The sequence below is a fragment of the Sylvia atricapilla genome, chromosome 9, assembly GCF_009819655.1.
Source record: "Sylvia atricapilla isolate bSylAtr1 chromosome 9, bSylAtr1.pri, whole genome shotgun sequence".
Lineage (NCBI taxonomy): Eukaryota > Metazoa > Chordata > Aves > Passeriformes > Sylviidae > Sylvia > Sylvia atricapilla.
The window spans coordinates 11740339-11757717 of record NC_089148.1 but is presented as its reverse complement, the minus strand read 5'-3'; the positions used below and the strand labels follow the sequence as shown (position 1 = coordinate 11757717).

At 53.4% G+C, this 17379-nt stretch overlaps 1 protein-coding gene across 1 annotated transcript in view; it reads right to left on the bottom strand.

Annotated features, from left to right (window-relative positions):
* TMEM121 (transmembrane protein 121) overlaps positions 1-14592 on the bottom strand; it is a 33918-nt gene extending 19326 nt beyond the window's left edge. The window contains exon 1 of the mRNA XM_066324864.1: positions 14468-14592. The gene's annotated coding sequence lies outside the window, so the exon portion shown is untranslated. The remainder of the gene's footprint in view (positions 1-14467) is intronic.
* Between the last annotated feature and the right edge of the window lie 2787 nt (positions 14593-17379).

Genomic DNA, 17379 nt, shown 5'->3' with positions numbered 1-17379 from the left:
CTGTGGCTGTGGCTGTGGCTGTGGGGTGCCCCCGGGCTGGCACAGACCACTGGGAATCACTGTGTGCTGGGGCAGGAATGAGACAGGCTCCTCCTGACACTGCCCTGCTGCTGCACATCCCAACTCCTGGAAAACCAGCCCTGCTGCAGGGGTCTGGGCCGCTCCCTGGACAAGGTGTGTGGGGGAAGGAAGCAGCACAGAAAGGTGAAGTGAAAGTTAATATAGCTGCATAAACCAGCTCAGACACCACAGGAGGAGGATGCAGGAAAGTGTAATGCCAGAAAGGACTTCTATTTTTTTTTTTTTTTTCTGGAAAGCAAAGCTCTCCACTACTTTTTCCAAGGCACTTGGAAAACCTGAGCATATCATCACTCCCTCAGGGCATTCCCTCACAACCTCTGGCATTCTCCACGCTCTCTCTCCACGGGTGTCAGACAAAGGGCGTGCACACTGATGAACCCCATGCTGCAGAGCATTTGGATGCTGCTGTTTTGCCAGCACTGAGATCACTACAGTGGGGCCAGGTGTGGGAGGCAGGGCTGCAGGCAGCATCCCCTGCCAGCATCCCCAGAACCTGGCACCCATCAGCACTTCATTCTACCCAGCTGAACCCAGCCAGCATTAACGCCATGCTCTGGCATTTCTTAGCTGCTGCTGCTCTATGCATAACATGGCAGAGCTGGGTGTCCATGATGCCTTCCCCATGCCCAGGTGAGGGAGAGAAGGGCTCTGAGTGTGCAGAGAGGCTCCTCCTGAGACAGCCAGTTCTGCCTCTTGGGGCACTCACATTCAGCAAAGAATAGGGGGGGAAAGAGCATGTTTACAAATCTATATATTCATACCTATATGTATGTCATTATGCTAAGTCATGGTGAGACAAAGTGGATTGGCTACAGTCTTGACGTGCTAAAATTAGGTTTTGTGTAAAATAAGTATTTGCTTCATGTAGGGCATGTTGGTATTAAGATTTATTTTCATCCTGACTTGTATTACTGCTTGGTATGATTGGGCAAAGCCCAGGGCACATGCATCTCGTTTCCATTCATAACATCTACATGGATTCATGACCTAGCTAGCGAGCTGAATTGCCTTGCAATCTTTTTTCCACTGCAGAAAGCTTAATAACCGTATCAGTCTTAGAGCAAAAAGAGACTCCATGTATTTGCTCTGCAAGAAGAGCTCTTCAATAGAGTTGTAGGAGGTAGGGAAAGCATCACACCAACTCCCTAACACCCATTACCCATGTGGACTCATTTCTACGAGCAGGTGTCTGTGGGACTAACAGTGGATGCCAGGGCAATAAATGTTAGTGGAGTGCTTGCATAAGCTCCCAGAAAATAAAAATCCAGTGAGTTTATTTACTTCGACTGTTTAACCAAATGGCTTTTGCAAAGGCAGTTTACTGTTGTGAAGAAAGCATAAATTGAATGCTTACAGATGTGGGCATGAGGGCCCCCTGTTCCTGCAGCAACAGAAATAGTTACCATCAACAAGTGGAAACAGTGAGTTAAATAATAACTTTTATGTCCTCTGGGGCTTTCCTGAGGAATATTCCCTCCCTGGGGCAGGGCTCGGAGCTGTTAGACCCCAGGGGTGTCAGTGGTGGGGACGAAGCATTTATCTCACAGGACCAAAAGGTCCATCGCTAACAGCAGCCAGGGAACTGAGGCTGCCTGTGGGAAGCAAGGAGAGGAGACAAGAACAGGGTAGGAAGAAGCCCCTGCTTGTCTGCACAAGAAGGGAAAACAGGCACAGTTTGGTTTCTGCTGCAGAGGAACAGGGATGGCAGGAAAGGCACAGCGTGCACCAGGGACGCTGCTGAGAAACAGCCCCTTCCAGAGACCCCTGCTCATCCTTCAGAGAAAATACTCCTGCCTGCAGATGGGAGAGGCACAATTAGCTCAGTAGAAGGAAGATGCAGGTTTATAGAAAGCTTTTCTCAGATGGGCAGAGAGATCCATAAAGGACTGGCTAGAGCCACAGGTTTCTGGGGTCAGGGTTGAGATGTGACACCCTGATGCAAGTGAGAAGATGATGAGAGAGCCTGGCCAGGTGTTTGGAGGAAGTGGAGTCACTGGCTTAGCTGAGATCAGGTAGTTTTGTAATAGAAGGACCACACTGAGTGCAAATCTAGTTACACATCTCCCTGAGAGTCATTTTGGAGCCCTGCTGCTGGAGACAGCAATGCTGTTGGGACTGGGAAGAGTTTTGCGAGGGGCTGCTTTCCAGGCGGAGGCTGAGGTGCAGATGCTTAAACCAGCTCTCCTTGGATGTGGCTGAAGCAGGCTTCTTATGTGCCAGTCACAGAACTGACATGAGAAGATGCTGCTTTTGTTTGCTTTTTAAGAAGAAAGAATGTTATCAGAAAAAGCCAGCTGTGGAAAGTAAGCTTCTATTGGACGCTTGTGGAGCAATCACCACTGGCTTCAGTATAATTAAACAGAAAGGTATGAAAAGACAAGCTGGTACGTGAGGGCTTCATCCTGAAGAGAAAAGGGATGAATGGACCTCCAGCCTCTTCCATGTGAGTACTTTTCTTCTGCTTTGGCTTATTGCCCACTTTTCCAAGGAGAAGCCAGGATGCAGCACCAAGGGCACCGGAGCTGTGGGCTCTACAAGCCCAGAAGCCTTAGCCCACAGAGCTGCTATCACCTGCCATGGCCCCTTGCCCTCCTCCTGCTGTCCTGGGGCTGGGGGCTCCCCGCAGGACACTGCACCTTGCTCCCAGCTCCACTGGAACACATAAACACTGCTTCATTCCAGGCACGTGGCTTTTTAAAAACATCCACGGCACTCCCTCACAAGTGTCAGCATCGACCTTCACAGCTGCCATGGTGATGAGCACCACAGAGAAGCCTATAAATAACATCAATGTGCCACACACTGGCCCTTTTATGAGCCCCACTCTTTTTGATTTAGTTATATGCAAGATATTTTACAGGACAACCCAATTAAGCCTGGCAGACGGCTGACGATGACGGCGGTGACTCGCAAACAGTTTGTTTTAAACCAAACAAAAGGATGCAGGAGACCAGTGGAAGCTACTGGTGTGATTTTGTGTTACCCTACAACTTCTACACCACCAGCCACTGGAGAATAGCCCCGTGGAGGAGATGGGCAGAGCTCACCAGGCTGCACCAGGCGGGGAGTTTAGGAGCGTTCGGAGTTTCTAGGATGCTACAGGAACCCTGCAGCCTGGCTGCCCACATTTCTGTCTACGGCTCAACCTGAGCAGGTCACTCTGCTGCCAATGGAATGCAAGAGTGTGCTTGGCCACCCTGTGCTGGACAGCAGCCGTGAATTTTGTGTCAGGCCACTGTGGAACCGAAAGCCTGGGGGTGCTTTGGTGGCATCGGCACCTGCTGTGCAGTGCACCTGCTGTGGGTCATTTTTCCTGCAGCCCGGCTGTTCAACCAGGCTCCCACCACTGCTTCAACATGGGCACTCCTCAGCCAGCAGCCACCAGAGCAATGCTTCACTTGGCAGTCTCATCTGACACTGCCACCCCAGCAGTAATTTCTGGATTTCAGATAACAGAAGACTCAGGGCTCACATGGCATGTCTCTCTCAGCCCTGACAAGTCACAGCTATCCTGGGAAAGCCTTTCACTCTTCCATTTCCTCTCCCAAACAAACAGCCGTGATAGACAGCCCTCATCCCAGAGCTACTCCAGCCAGATGGTTTTCCCAGCTTGATGGCATCTTTCCTATGTTCTGCCTGTACACCACTGTACCTCTGGGTCAGGGGAGAGCATTCCCAGCAGGTACAGGAGGAAAGAAAAGGTTATTCACCATAGAAATTACTGAAGTTGCTTTCTGTGTTGCTCTCTGGATCCCACCTGAGCTCTCTGGGAGGCAGGGGCAAGAAACCCCCCACGGCACATTGGGAAAAACGCAGGTTCCTCACTTACAAATAAACACGGCAGCACCTTTTTCAGCTCTTTGTGGCTGGAGCCCAGAATTGGATTCAGGCCCAAACATCCATTTTTAGATTTTTGATATTGAATGACTTAACAATATTGAGGAAGGCAGAGGCCTCATAAAATCCCATTCAGTCACTTGAAAACCCGATTTCCCCACAGTTTCTCAAAGAGGGAAAGTTTTGATCAGCTGCGGTTTGACGTTGAGTTGACACCTGAACCCAGGTGGCTGGAAGGTTAATGAAGACCAATGAGTCCCAGTAGTCACCTAAACTACCCAAGCTCTGTGACTACTTGGCTTCAGGTGTATAAATCCCCCCCAAATCCACATTAAGGCTGTCAGTTCTCCCCTCCCATTCAGCATCTTCTCCTTTTATGTCTGCAGCATTTTTCTCCAGTCATTATTCCCTTCTCCCTGCACAGTTTGGCTTTGCCAAGGAAATGGAGCGTAATACAACTTTGCAAAGTTCTTTTGCAACTATAAATTTCCTATGCTCCCTCTGCTAGGCTTAGGTGTGAAAAAGGACTTCAAAGCAATGCTAGCCTCATGAAATTCCTGTGAATTTGACACAGGATCCGTGTAAGACTGCAAGGATTCATTGCCAAAGCCTGCTTATGAAGAGGACAGAATTAATTACGAAGTTATGAGCCCCACCATGACTTCCACCCACAGCAAGGGAAGCACAAGCATTGCCCAAGGTCTGAGGGCACACAATGCTACCTGAGGTGAAAAACCATGCTGGTTATTAGTTTGGATGAGTTGTGTAGCTGCAGAAGGGGTGGGAAGATCAGAAAAGCCAAGAAATCGAAGGAGGAACCAAAGACAGTACGAGATTGATTTCTGTCAGGGAAACACGAACTGAACAAGCCACTGATTATATAACTGCACCTTGCAGAGGATGAGGAGGACTCTGAAGCAAGAGGCTCCCATTCCCAGGAAGCCCAGGGTGGTTTGCTGCTGTGCTGCATGCTGAAAACCAGCAGACATATTCCCCAAAATTTGAGATACATAAGGGTAACTCAAACAAGAGTAAACAAGAACCTGGGTGTTTTGCAAAGTGATTAAAAGAAAGCTTTAAAACAGGAGCCCATAGCTCCACAGATAAATTATGTGGAAGCTACCCAAAAAAAGGATGTGTAGCAGCAGCATAAGCCCCAGTAGCATCCCTGGTGAGTGATACCAGGAGACTGAGGGCAAGGGGAAGTGCTGCTCAGCAGAGCCACGATGCAGCTGGTTCTCCTGGAAAAAACAAGGAAGCTGTTGCCAGCCAGGACTTTGCTCACAGAGGCAAACCTCAGCAGGAGCTTAAAGACCAGTTCTAGAAGAGAATCCCAAGTTTGCAGTCCACAGCAGGGAGCACTTGCTTGGACACAGAACTTGACCAGCCTTAGCATGAGGTGCTGCTGGCACATCTACACGGATTTCCTTTGCTTTTTAAATGCAGGCATGCAAGTCCACAAGGGTCAACCCAGGCTGTCCTACCTTTAATAACTCAGGACCTTTAATAATAAAGTTGATCTCAGACCGCAATTTAACCTCACCATGTAAATGATGGCCAAGGGCAAGGCGTGGCTATAAAACAGTGAACCCACATCGCCTGCCTCTGCTGCTGTTGCAGAAATGAGCCCACAGAGAACAGAGAAGTCATCCCAGGGCAGCAGCAGTGGCAGCTGGAGCTCTTTGCTAATGGCTGAGGACAACCAGGGACCTGCCATTTGCTTTCTGCCTTGCTGTGTCTGTGTGTGGGAAGGGTGAGGGCACGCTTGCACTCTGCCTGGTTTGCAAACAGCACAGGGGGAAAAGTTCAGCTGGAATGCCTGAGCTGGAAAAAAACCAGCTACATGTGAGGATTAGTAACACAGCTTTCCCCTTAACTGCAGCTACTAGCAAGACTCCAGAGATGTGCTTACCTAAGCAGGTAATGCTCTGAGCCTTTTAATGGTGTTGGCCCAAAAGCAGATACCTGGGGCCCATATCACCTGGAGAGTGAGCAAGGCCAGAGTGCCTCCAGCTATTCCAGCAGGGTGTAAACACCAGAAACGTGGCATGACCTGAAAACACACACATCCCCATCTACTTGTGCAACAGTCAGTGCTGCAGTGGGACATGGGGAGGCTTCTTTCATTTGGGAGGCCAGAGTGTTTCCCTGACCTTTCTACCCTGAGAGCGTGAGAAGTCTGGGTGCTTACAAGACACTCACCTGTTTGTTCACCCCAGCTTCATAACCTGAGAAACCCCCTTGAGGAACCCAGGGAAGCTGAGGGTTTGTTCCCTCCATGGGTGCAAGGACCTGGATCTCTTCCAGACACTTCCTCTGGGAGAAGGAAAAGGTGTGATGGACTCGTGCAAACCAACAAAGATTTCCTTATGTATCCCAAGCATCAAATCCACATTCAAAGCAAGCTCTCTGCACAGCTGGACTCTCACATGGGTTTGTCTGCAGGGCTGTCACAGTCTGAGCCTCTGCTTTGCAGCCAGATTTTTGTATTCTGTGCTGATTTCCCAAGGGTCTTCATTTGGGTTTATCATCCCCACAGGGATCAATAGGACTGCAGCTGCTGTCCTAGCATCTGCAGCCAGCTCTGCTGAGCAGCAGTGTGGTCTGCTGGATAAAGCAGGGGCTGGGAGCCAGGAGCACTGAAAGCCAGCCCAGCTCTGCCAGGAGCCTCTGCCGAGGGCTCGGTCATGCTGAGCAATGCCTTCAGAGCCATCCCAGGCACGTCCCAGCCAGGCACTGACACCAGTGACCTCGTGTCTGCCTGATCACCAGGGAGAGCACTGAGGAGCCCTGTGGGTGGAGCAGGCAGAGGAGAGCAGGCAGGGTCCACTCCATCCGCACCCCAGCCCTTCCCTTGGCTCTGACATGTGAAGCTGAACGCTGAAAGTCTGCAGCTCCATGGCCAGGATCAAGTGGGAGGAATGGAATTAAAACAGCCAGGGCAAGCCTACATTGTGGCAATGGGCAGGTGGCTGAAACGCCTCCTCTGCCCCAGCTCCACATTTTGGGACATGCCTGGGAAGAAGCCTCTCTGCAGAGCAGCCTCGTGGCTGCAGAGCCAAGCACTGCTCGCTAGCAGAGCCTTTCCAATCTCCCTGAGTGCTTCTGGCCTTCGCCAGCCTCTTCTTGGAGTTACAATCCCACTGAATTGCAGGTCCTACGTCAGGCTGGAACAGCCATACCAGAGAGCAGTAGCCACCTAAGTTGATATGGACCCATAACTCTGGGCTAAAATCTTGGTTAGCATCAGCTGCTTTCCTTTTTGTGGTGATCCTGAGATTCACAACCGATGCACTGCTCTTGTTTCGCCACCATCTTGTAAGTCTCTCTATTAATGCCTCCCTGTCCTCCTTCACTCTTAGCTCCATGGTCACTGCCCAGCACAGGCACTCAAACCTGATTAGCAGCAGCAAAAACTTTGTTAACACAGCTATATAATGATGCCATCCTAGCCCCTTCAGTCTGGAGGAGCTGGACCCACAGGAAAGCACCCTTGTCCCCCAGTCACTGCACAGAGCCACAACAACATGCCCTGTGGTGCCACTGGAGCCAGGCCCACCAGCATGGTTCCCTGCTGCCACGCTCCTTCAGCCGTAGTAACATTCCAGTGGGAAAATTCTGGATGCACATTGCCAGGTGTGTGTGTGTTTGCAGTGATGGATTCTGCATCTGGTTATTAACCTCTTGCAAGAGCTCTGTGTTATCTTGCATGGAAGTAATATTAAGTTAAACAGCTGTTGATAACTTATCTCCCATTATCCACCACTTCATTCAAGGCCAATATTTACTCACAGCCCAGAAGCATTGCTGCATTTCCAATGGTACTGTTTATGGAGTCAAATGAGAGCAATTTTTAATAGGTCTTAGGTACTCAGAGGACAATGTTACCCAAGTGCCTACTAATCCTGAATGTGTGACACAAGAAAACTCTGCAGGGCCACAAGGCCTGGACATGGTGCACCATCTGCAGAGGAAAGCTAATCTGGAGGAGGAAACCTAACTGGAGGAGAAAACCCAGCTTGGGGAACATCTCCTGCAGCCACAAAGGTGCTGAGCCAAGTTCCCCATCGCCAGCATCCTGCACCAACCCCTTGCCATGCTGCCGTTTCTCATCCTTTCTCCCTGAGAAGGCAGGTCAGCCATGGGCCAGCAGGTCCCAAAAGGTCCTAGCCATCAGTGTGATCCTTTCCCTTCCCTTTTTTCATCCTCTAATTCAACCAAAACATCAGTAGAGACATCCCGTGCCACTTCACTCAGTCACTCAGACTAGTGCAGGTAGGTTACTCATAGCTGAAGAAAATAACTCTCTGGGCTTTCACTGTGGACACTGTCAGGAATGTGTCAGTGGTTTGCTTCATGGTATTTTTCCAGGGAGTCCATTCTCTTCTTTATTACTTTTGCTGATGCTATAACAGTGTGGCAAACCCTTAGGCAGACTTAGACCCCGCTGTGCTGGACATGGCAGAAGCAATGATCAGAGAACAGGATTTGCATCCAAAAAAATAAGATCTCTGCAGTATAACTCCTCCCACCACTATCAAAAGGACTGGAATGGAGAAAGGGCATTCTGGGATGAGTTCCCAGGTGCTTCCCACTCGCACAGGCACTGCCACGCACACAGAAGAGCTCCTGCTGCCCCTGCCTCAAGTTTTCAGGTGTGAAGGCAGTTTCCCAGTGAGCTGCACAGCCCAGGCTCTACTCACGACCTCTCCTCTCCTCCACACCACCACTGGTCCATGCTGCAATGAGAAATCAGACCATGGCAACCACTGGGCTGTTTTACGATGCCCCTGGAGCTGGTGGAGTCAGCAGAGCTGAACCCCTGATCCGTGAGCAAGTGGCAGCCCTTGGAATGGCCAAGGACTGGCAAGAGACCATAGTTAATGCCAAGTCCAAGCTGCAAGTGGCAGGTACATTTTAAGTGTGTCCCCTGACTCAGTACCCAGCTGGGGTGAGTTTATAGCCTTTGATATTGTTACATTAATCATAAGGAATCTCCCAGCTCCTTGGAAATACAGCATCAAGCTCTCCAGGGCTAGTTTCAGTCATTTTATTCCCAGGTAATAGCCCTCTCCCTCATTTATAGCTATGTCTAGACACACAGTGAGGAAGGTGCTATAAACGCTTGATGGAAAAACCCTGTCTTACCTCCTAATTCCTGCATTTCACACCCCGACCGTGCACGGAGTACGTGGTTGTACAGTCTGTGCTCACACACCTTCCTGTGCCACCAGCCCTGTGTGACAGCAGCTCAGTGTCCCTGGCACGGGGACACAGTCCAGAGGGTCCCAGGGCCAGGAGGGTGTTTGCTCAGGTCCCACAGTCTGCCTCAAGGAAATGGCCAAGCAAGAAGGGAAGAAGGAAGAGAGGCTGCAAATCCCCTTGGGAAGATGCAGCAGGAGCAGCTCTGCTCCTCGTGGCATTTCTCAGCACTGCCCTTCCAAGCACCAGGCAGGACGGTGTGAAGAGGAAGAAATCAAACTCATATGTAAACAAGAGCAAGGAGAGAACATGTTTATTCCTTTTTTCGGGATGCTGATTCAATATTCATCAAAACCAGGAAAATTAACACAATGGGATGAAATCCTACAATGTTCAAGGACTCTATGAATGTCAAAAAATCATTCACTAAGTTTAAATACTGTGTTTAATGCACCCATCCAGTGGCTCTGCTCCAGTTACACATTGTGCAGAGTCTGACTACCTATTTTACATCTCCCCAGGGCACTGGAAATAACTGAGGCCTCTGAGCAGGGTGAGATTGGTCAGTGTGAATACATGCTGAAGCCTGGGGATGACCCCATGTCACTGAGACAGGGCACATCACAAGGAAGGAGAATTAAATCACAGCCCCCTGGAAGATGGTGGTGGTGCTGACCAGGACCAAGCACACATAGGAAGGGGCTTGGGATTAGCAACGTCACACCTTGGCTGTGGAATCACAGAATCATTTAGACTGGGAAAAGCTGCTAAGATTGTAGAGTCCAACCACTAACCTGGCACTGCCAAATTCACCACTAAATGACATCCCTAAGTGACACATCTACACATCTTTTAAATCCCTCCAGGGATGGTGACTCAACCACTTCCTTGGGCAGCATGTTCCAGTGCTTGACAATTCTTTCAACGAAGAAAGTTTTCCCTAATATCCATCCCAAACCTCCCCTGGTGAACCTTGAGGCCATTTCCTCTTGCTCTGTCACTTATTACCTGGAAGAACTGGGCTGCTCCCACCTTTTTACAGCCTCTTTTCAAGTGGTTGTAGGGAGCTGTAAGGCCCCCCCTGAGCCTCCTTTTCTCCAGCCTGAGCCCCCCAGCTCTCTCAGCCACTCCTCATCAGATTTGTGCTCCAAACCCTTCACCACCTTTGTTGTCCTCCTCTGGATTTGCTCCAGCATCTCAATGTCCTTCTTTGAGTGAGTGGACCAAAAATTAACTCAGATAAAGCAGAGATGCAGTCAGGGCCTGATGGTGAGTGAGCCTGTGACCCACCTGGGGTGACTCTGCTGCCAGCAAAGGTGGTGGTGCCAGATGTTGTCGACTGTTTTTCAGCTCTTATGTGTATTAATGCACCGCACAGCACTTGGAGCCTTCAAGATAAAAGGTACTTTCACCAGCACTTCGGTGGCTTGTTTCCTATTATAGGTCTGGTTTTGACACGCCCCCACCCTCTTATCTAACTTTCTCTACAAAGCTCTTCTCACTTTTTCATCTCTCTGCTGTGGTCCCTAGCCAGGGAAAAAAACAAAACAACAAAAACAATACCAACATTTTCATTTCCTTTTCGGAGAGCTTGAGCTTAAGACAGACACAGTGATCCAGAGACAGAAGACTTTCATAAAGGTGTTTCTATAACAAAGAAATGTGCATACTTTGCTGTAAATTCCTCTCTTCAAAATGGCCTGGTACTTAAGGAAAAAAGGCCTTTGTTTTTTCTCTTTTTGTTTTTAACGAGCCTAGTGAATATTTTAATTAAGTTGGATAGAAATTTTCACAGTGACTTGATGTGAAAATGTGAGCCTTTAAGAGTCGCCTTTGATGCTTGAGTTATGTTTTAAACACTTGATGAGTCCTGCAGAGCTGTTAATCCTTTTAGCATAGCTAATGGCTGTTGCTGGAGTGCTCCTGAAATCCTGTTTTGTTTCTGTCTTCCGGGCTGGAGGCTCCCTCCAGAATGGCAGCAGTGCACCCTGGAGCTGTCTGCAGCTGCCAGACCCAGGAGCCCCCCACACCACTGAGGGCACCTGAAGACCACAGGGCTGGTGGATCTCTGATGGGAGCCACGGGAGTCTCCCCACACACCGAACACGGTGATGCTGGACAGCTCCAGGATCCCCCTGCAGGAATGCACACATCCCGGTGGCATTTCAGAGCCGTGCCAGGGGGAGGTCAGAGGAATTTATCCTCCTCACCACCCTTCTGGATGGGTCAGCTGCGTGAAATCGTGCAGAGCAGGAGCTCAGGAATGCTCCCCCGACCCTGCACTCAGCAGTGGAGCACACACTGCAGTCTGTGTGTGCCATCCTCTGCTGTGTTCAGTGTTGCTACCTTAAAGTAAGACTTTTCATTATCAAATATTTTGACTTCAGCTCTCTCCAGATCTGGCAAGGCACCCCACACCTTGTAAACAGGCTTTCCTCTGCTCTCTAGCTCTGGATTTGCTTGAAGGATAAGGTAGCAAACTGACTTTGGGGAAATGCAAATGCCTTCCACAAAGGATGCTGCAGGGAGAGATGAAAGCCAACTCCATTTGCATTAGTTCTGTAAGTGGATGTTTTCCCTCTCCCGTTTAGACTGTAGTTCACACACACGCACACACATTTTTGCCACTGAGCTATTTGTTGTCAGCTGCTCCTCCCAGGAGTTTCGAAGAAATCCCCATTTACACACAAAGCTACTTGTCAGGGCACCGGCAACAAGCTGCAGAGGCAAAAGGAGCACCCTGGGAGCAGGGATTCAGCAGAGTCCTGCTGTGGCCTTTTGGGCAAATGCCACCTTGCTCTGTACCCCCGTGCACACCCCGAGCCTGCAGCAGCACCAGCAGGACCCTCCTGACACCGCCCCTGGGCAGCATTACTATGGGAATAACTACAAGAAAACCAAGTTGATGAGCTCCAACTCAGTGCCCAGGCTGTGCTTTTAGGTGTCCCACAGCAAAACAGCAACCTCTCCGTTTGTTAAAGCAGGGAAGAGGACACAGGAGAAAGCACTCTCTCTCCAACAGAACGAGCAGGGCTGTCTTGCAGGTCGGTGTGTGTACACGGCACTCCTGGGGATGGATATTCACTCCACTGCTGCTGCCTCTCCTCAGCAAGGACCCAGATCCACCTCTGGGTTTCCTCTGAAGAGCTCCCTGGAGTGTCTGCAGGGCACAGCAAGGCACCCAGAGCCCCACGAGGACACGGGCAAGCAGCACTTTGGACTCAGCGCCAGACTCGAGCTCCAGCGGAGCTGCTGTGCCAAGCCACGCTCACTTCCCTCAGCACACGGCTCTGAAACCCCCCTCCACCATTTGCACCGCTTTTTGTAAATATTTTCCTCATTATTTTTTAGAGGGAGCAGGGAGGATGCCTCTCTGGCAGCAACCAGAGAAGTTTAAGAACAGCTATGCTAAGGCAGCCTTTGAAGCCATTGAGGTGAAGGGGATGGGGCTGGAGATCCCAGTGCTGCTAGTGCTCCTAACCAGAGGCGTTTCTGGCTTAAACAGGCAGCCAAACATCTGTTTTCTTTCTGACAGCAAGAGCTTTGCATCGGGAAACAGATAAAAACCCAGGGAAACCGATAAAAACCCAGTTTATATTCAGCCCCGTCTACTGTTGGTTGCGGCAAAACCCACAGAGAGCCCTAAAATTGCAGAATCTCTGCTTCTTTCACCTTATGTCAGCAGCGCTCAGAGAAGGGGATCTCTGGAGGAGGATTTTTGCACGCAGTGATCAGAGCTCTGTGCTCACATCCGTTCTTGCAGATAAACCCAGGGCACCCTTTGGTACACAACGGGCACCGGGGGAAGCCCGGTGCCACCAGTGCCACCTGTGATCCATGGCCACAGGGTGGGTGGACACCCTGCAGCCAGGCTGCAGCCCCGCTCAGCACCAGCGCCGGCAGACCGAGGAGCCGCGGGGCACAGCAAGCCCGGGAGGTGCGGAGGGGATCCTGCGGGGAGCGGGCACCACTGTGGGCCCACCGGGAGGCAGCTCACAGCTACAGCCACCCGGATTCCCGGTACAAACCACCGCGGGACACCTAAATCCTCTGCCAGCTGCCCGAGGAGAAGTGTGACGGCAGCATGTCCAAGAGAGAGCAGTCCAGATGTGACATCTCTCCAGAGCAGGAGCACGGCAGCGGGCTCCCCAGGCGATGCACTGGGCTGAGCACACCTTCCCTTCCGCAGGGCAGAGCCACAGATGGATACCCGACGCCCAGGGGAAGTCACAGCTCAGCCGCACAGCCCCGTCTGCACGGTCCATGGCGACAGTCTGCCACCGTGCAGGGAAAAGAGGGAAAAGGCTGCAAACAGGGATCTTCCACGCACAGGGAAGCACCCCGGTAAAATCCGCACCCGATGGCACCGGCGAGGCAGGACCCCCAGCAGGAGCCACTGCCCTTGGGGCACATCAGGTCTGCAGGTGGGCAGCGCCTCCTCTACCGGGCTAGGAGAGGAGAAGTCCCACTCAGAACATGCTCAGCACTCTCGGGAAAACCTGGCCCCCTCCTCATGTCCCCGGCTGTGCTGCCTCTCCCACGGGCTATGTCCCCTCTCCCACACTCGCCTCCTGAGGTCGATTGCGAAGGGACGCGTTCCCAAGGCGAAAACAGGAGCATCCCGAGCCTCCCAGCGCTCAGCCCCGCCACAAGGCTGGAAGGAGCCCGCGTTCCCTGCGGAGAAGCGAGCTCCAAAACGGTGTTCAGCCTCCAGCCAAGGCCTAGCGGGGAGCATCCCCAGGAGCGGGATGGGCCCCGCGGGGCGAGACACCCGCACCCCGAGCAGCAGCAGGCTCCGGGCACGTCCTTCGGGGCTCCCCCGTCCCACGGGTGCCTCCCGGGGCTCCCACCCCGAGGCCAGGTTCCCCGAAGCCAAGTTTGGCGCAAGAGCAACAGAACCTTCTCCCGCAGCAGCCCGAGCAGCCGAGTCCGCTCCCCCCGCGGCCCTGGCCGCATCCCTGCGGCCCCTGGGCGCTAGGGCCGGTCCCGAGGGGAGCCCGGGCCGTGCCGCCGTCCCGCCGGGGGCTCGGAGCTGCGGCCTCAGCGGGGAGCGGAGCGGAGGACGAGCGGCCGGCGGGGGCGCGCAGCCCAGGGCAGCCCCAGCCCGGCAGCATCTGCCGGCGGAGCGGGGAGAGCGGGGAGAGCGGGGGAAGCGGGGAGAGCGGGGGAAGCGGGGAGAAGCGGGGAGAGCGGGGAGAGCGGGGAGAGCGGGGAGAGCTGCCCGCCGGGACCGCAACGGGGGGAAACTTGCGCCGCGTCCGGAGCCCGGCCAGACGATCCCGCGGCGGAGGAGCGGGATGCGCAGCGGGGGCGGCGAGGCCCCCGGGTGCCGCCGGCCGCGCCTTACCTGCCTGGCCGCTCCGGAGGCTGCGGTCCGCGCCGTAAATCCTCGTGCCGGGTGCGGAGCCGGGCGCGGCGCCGGGCGGGCGGGCGGGTGTCCCCAGCGCGGGGCCGAGGAGCCCCGGCCGCCCGGCGCTCAGCCCCGCCGCCCCCGGCGCGCTGCCCGCCGCCCCGCCTCGCCTCCCGCCGCCCCGCCTCGCCACATCGCCGCCGCTGCCGTCGGGGGCTGCGGCCGCCCCGCCGCCGCCGCCGCTCGCCGGCCCCGCGGCCCCGCGCCGCGCTCCGCCGTCCGCGGGAGGCGCTGGGGGCGGGCGGGGGGCGGCGCGGCGAGGGGGCCGTGCCCAGCGCCCCTCCGCCCCGCGCTGCGGCCGCCGGGAGGGGCTCGTCGTGCCCCCGAGCCCGCCGTGCCCCCGAGCCCGCCGCTCCCGCCGCAGCGCCCGGCCGCGGCCCCGTCCCCCGGGAGCCCCGACACCGGGAGCCGGGGGGTTCCTCCACCGCCATCCTGTAGCGGGGGTCCCCCAGCCCCGCTCTCGGCATCCGAGAGCATCCCGTCCTCCGGGATCCCGTCCCTTTGTCGCTGGGTCGGGGACTTGTCCGAGACCTCGGCACAGCCGAAACCATTCCTGGGACCGAAGAGCGGCATCAGAATCCAGACCCTTTGCCTCCTTCCTCCCGCCTCCATCCCTGGTGGCCGCGGTCAGTCCCTGAGCCCCGGAGTCTCCAGCGCCGACCTCTGGAGCCGATGCCGCTACCAGAGCCCCAGGACTCCCTGTCCCTACCCTGGGGAGCGCTCTGGTCAGCTCCAGAGCCCAGGACGCTGGACCTCTCCTGGCTGTGCCCCGCGTGTGGCTGAGCAGATGTAAGGGGAAATGGGAAAGGGGCTGCCGGGTGTTTTCCCGCAGCGCACAGCCTGCCCCACGCCTCCCGCAGCAGAGGTGGCACACCATCCCGCGGGCAGCCCAAGTCAGGCTCATGCCCCGTCTCAGTGCCCCTCCTGCCACAGCTCTGGAGTTCCTACCTCTCCCAACCCTGCCCAGGCACAGGTAGGATGCTTCGCCGGGAGCATTGCAGCAGCACCTCCAGCCCCAGCAGCACCGAAACCACCCTGTCATGGGTGGGCTTTGTATGTGGGTGACAGGGATGGGAACTGATGCTGCAGGTAACCTCCTAATTCCACAGACTTTGGCTTTTGACAGCAACGGCTAAAGACTGGTGAGCCGTGTCCTAGATATCTAGCCTCCGTTTGACGGTTTTGCAGTGACCCAGGAGAAGTGACCCCTTGGTTGGCTGTCGTCATCACCCAGGAAGTGCAGCACCGAAAAGCAGAGGGGAGCAGAGGGACGCCAGCCTGAGCCCTCCTCGGAGGCTCACAGCCCTTCACTGAGAGGGAACAATTTCACCTTCACACTCTACAAAGGGAAGAATTGTCCCTTCGTGGCAGGAATGGAGGACCCATCTGGGATGCAGAATTGTCTGGCCTAGGGGCTTCCACTCCTCCCAGGCTGCAGCTGCCCCTGTCACAGCTCACTGCCTCAGCTCCCTGTTGTGGCAACAGTTCTGGGATGCACTGGGATGATAATTGTGAGAGAATTAGCAAACCCAGAGAAACCAAGCGCTGCTGGAGGTAAAACCTGGAGGCTGCTCTGCACCAGTTCACCATGCAGAAGATGGGTGTCTTCACAGCCTCTTACCTGTAGCCAAAGCTGCTCCAACTGAAAGAACCCTGTGGAGTTATGGATGGGACTTTGCGAGAAGGGAGCCCTCCCAGGCAGCGGGATGAAAGCAGATTAAGGCTGCAAGGGTATTTAGACAAATATGAGCTTAATCCACTAACCAGATCAATCAAAGCTGCAAGCGATGCTTTCCCCCTGGAGTGTCTTGCTGCTCCTGCCTGTTCACCGCAGGAAAAGAAGCTCTGCCTGGCATGTACAGCAGCTGCCCTCCTATATCTGGACTCACTTTATCTGTGCTAGCCAGCCACAACCCCAATTTCGAACCGTATTAACAAGCAGTACTGTAGATTGCCATGAGGGACCTGTGTCCATGCCAAGGATAGCAGGCAGGCGTCACTTCTGAGTTGGAGCACCAGCGTGGTTGGAATGGGAAGTCTTGCAAAGCAGGGCAATTTGGAGATATCTCTGTGCAGTTCTGGTCACTTATCACACTTACACTGAATTATGCTTCACTTACACAAACTCTAATGGTCTTACTCCAGCAAGGCAAAGCCAGCTTCTATGCTAATTTGACTATTTGTTAGTCTCATAACCCTTACTTACATTTACTGTACAGCTTAATATTGTCAACATGCCTTAATTTTGGTGTGAGAGTGCTTTTATGGGGAATTACAACAGTAGAGGTTAAACTGCACAACTGCAACTTCCCAACAGGTCCGTAACTGTGGAGTTTATAGCTGAAGAGATTTGTACGTTGTCACACCTGACCTTATGCACACCACTGGTTACTTCTGCATCAGGTCTTGTGTTTGACTCGGCCATACCTACCAATGTATTCATGGAGGGGTGTTTCCAGATCACTTGTGAGCCCCGCTGAGCTCCCTGAGACTGTGTCTCTCCGTGCCCTTTGCCCACAGGTCTACACTTCCTCACCTCCCAAGAGTGCTGAGTGACAAGCGACTTTATAGAGCAGGCAGCACACAGGGCATGAGCTCGGAGAGTTTAACTGTGAGTCACAGCAAAGGATCATTTGAACCACTGCAGAACAAGGTTTATGGATCTTAAGGGTCCCTGTTTGGAAATACACATTAGTTGGTTGTCTGTGTCATAAATCTCCCCATTTATCCCGCTCGAGCTGGATGAATAATTGGAGAGAGGTTTGTGGCTAATTGATTTGCTGATCAGTGGAAAGAAATCATGAATAATTTATTTGATGAATATTCCTCAACCATCCATGAAGCTGGTC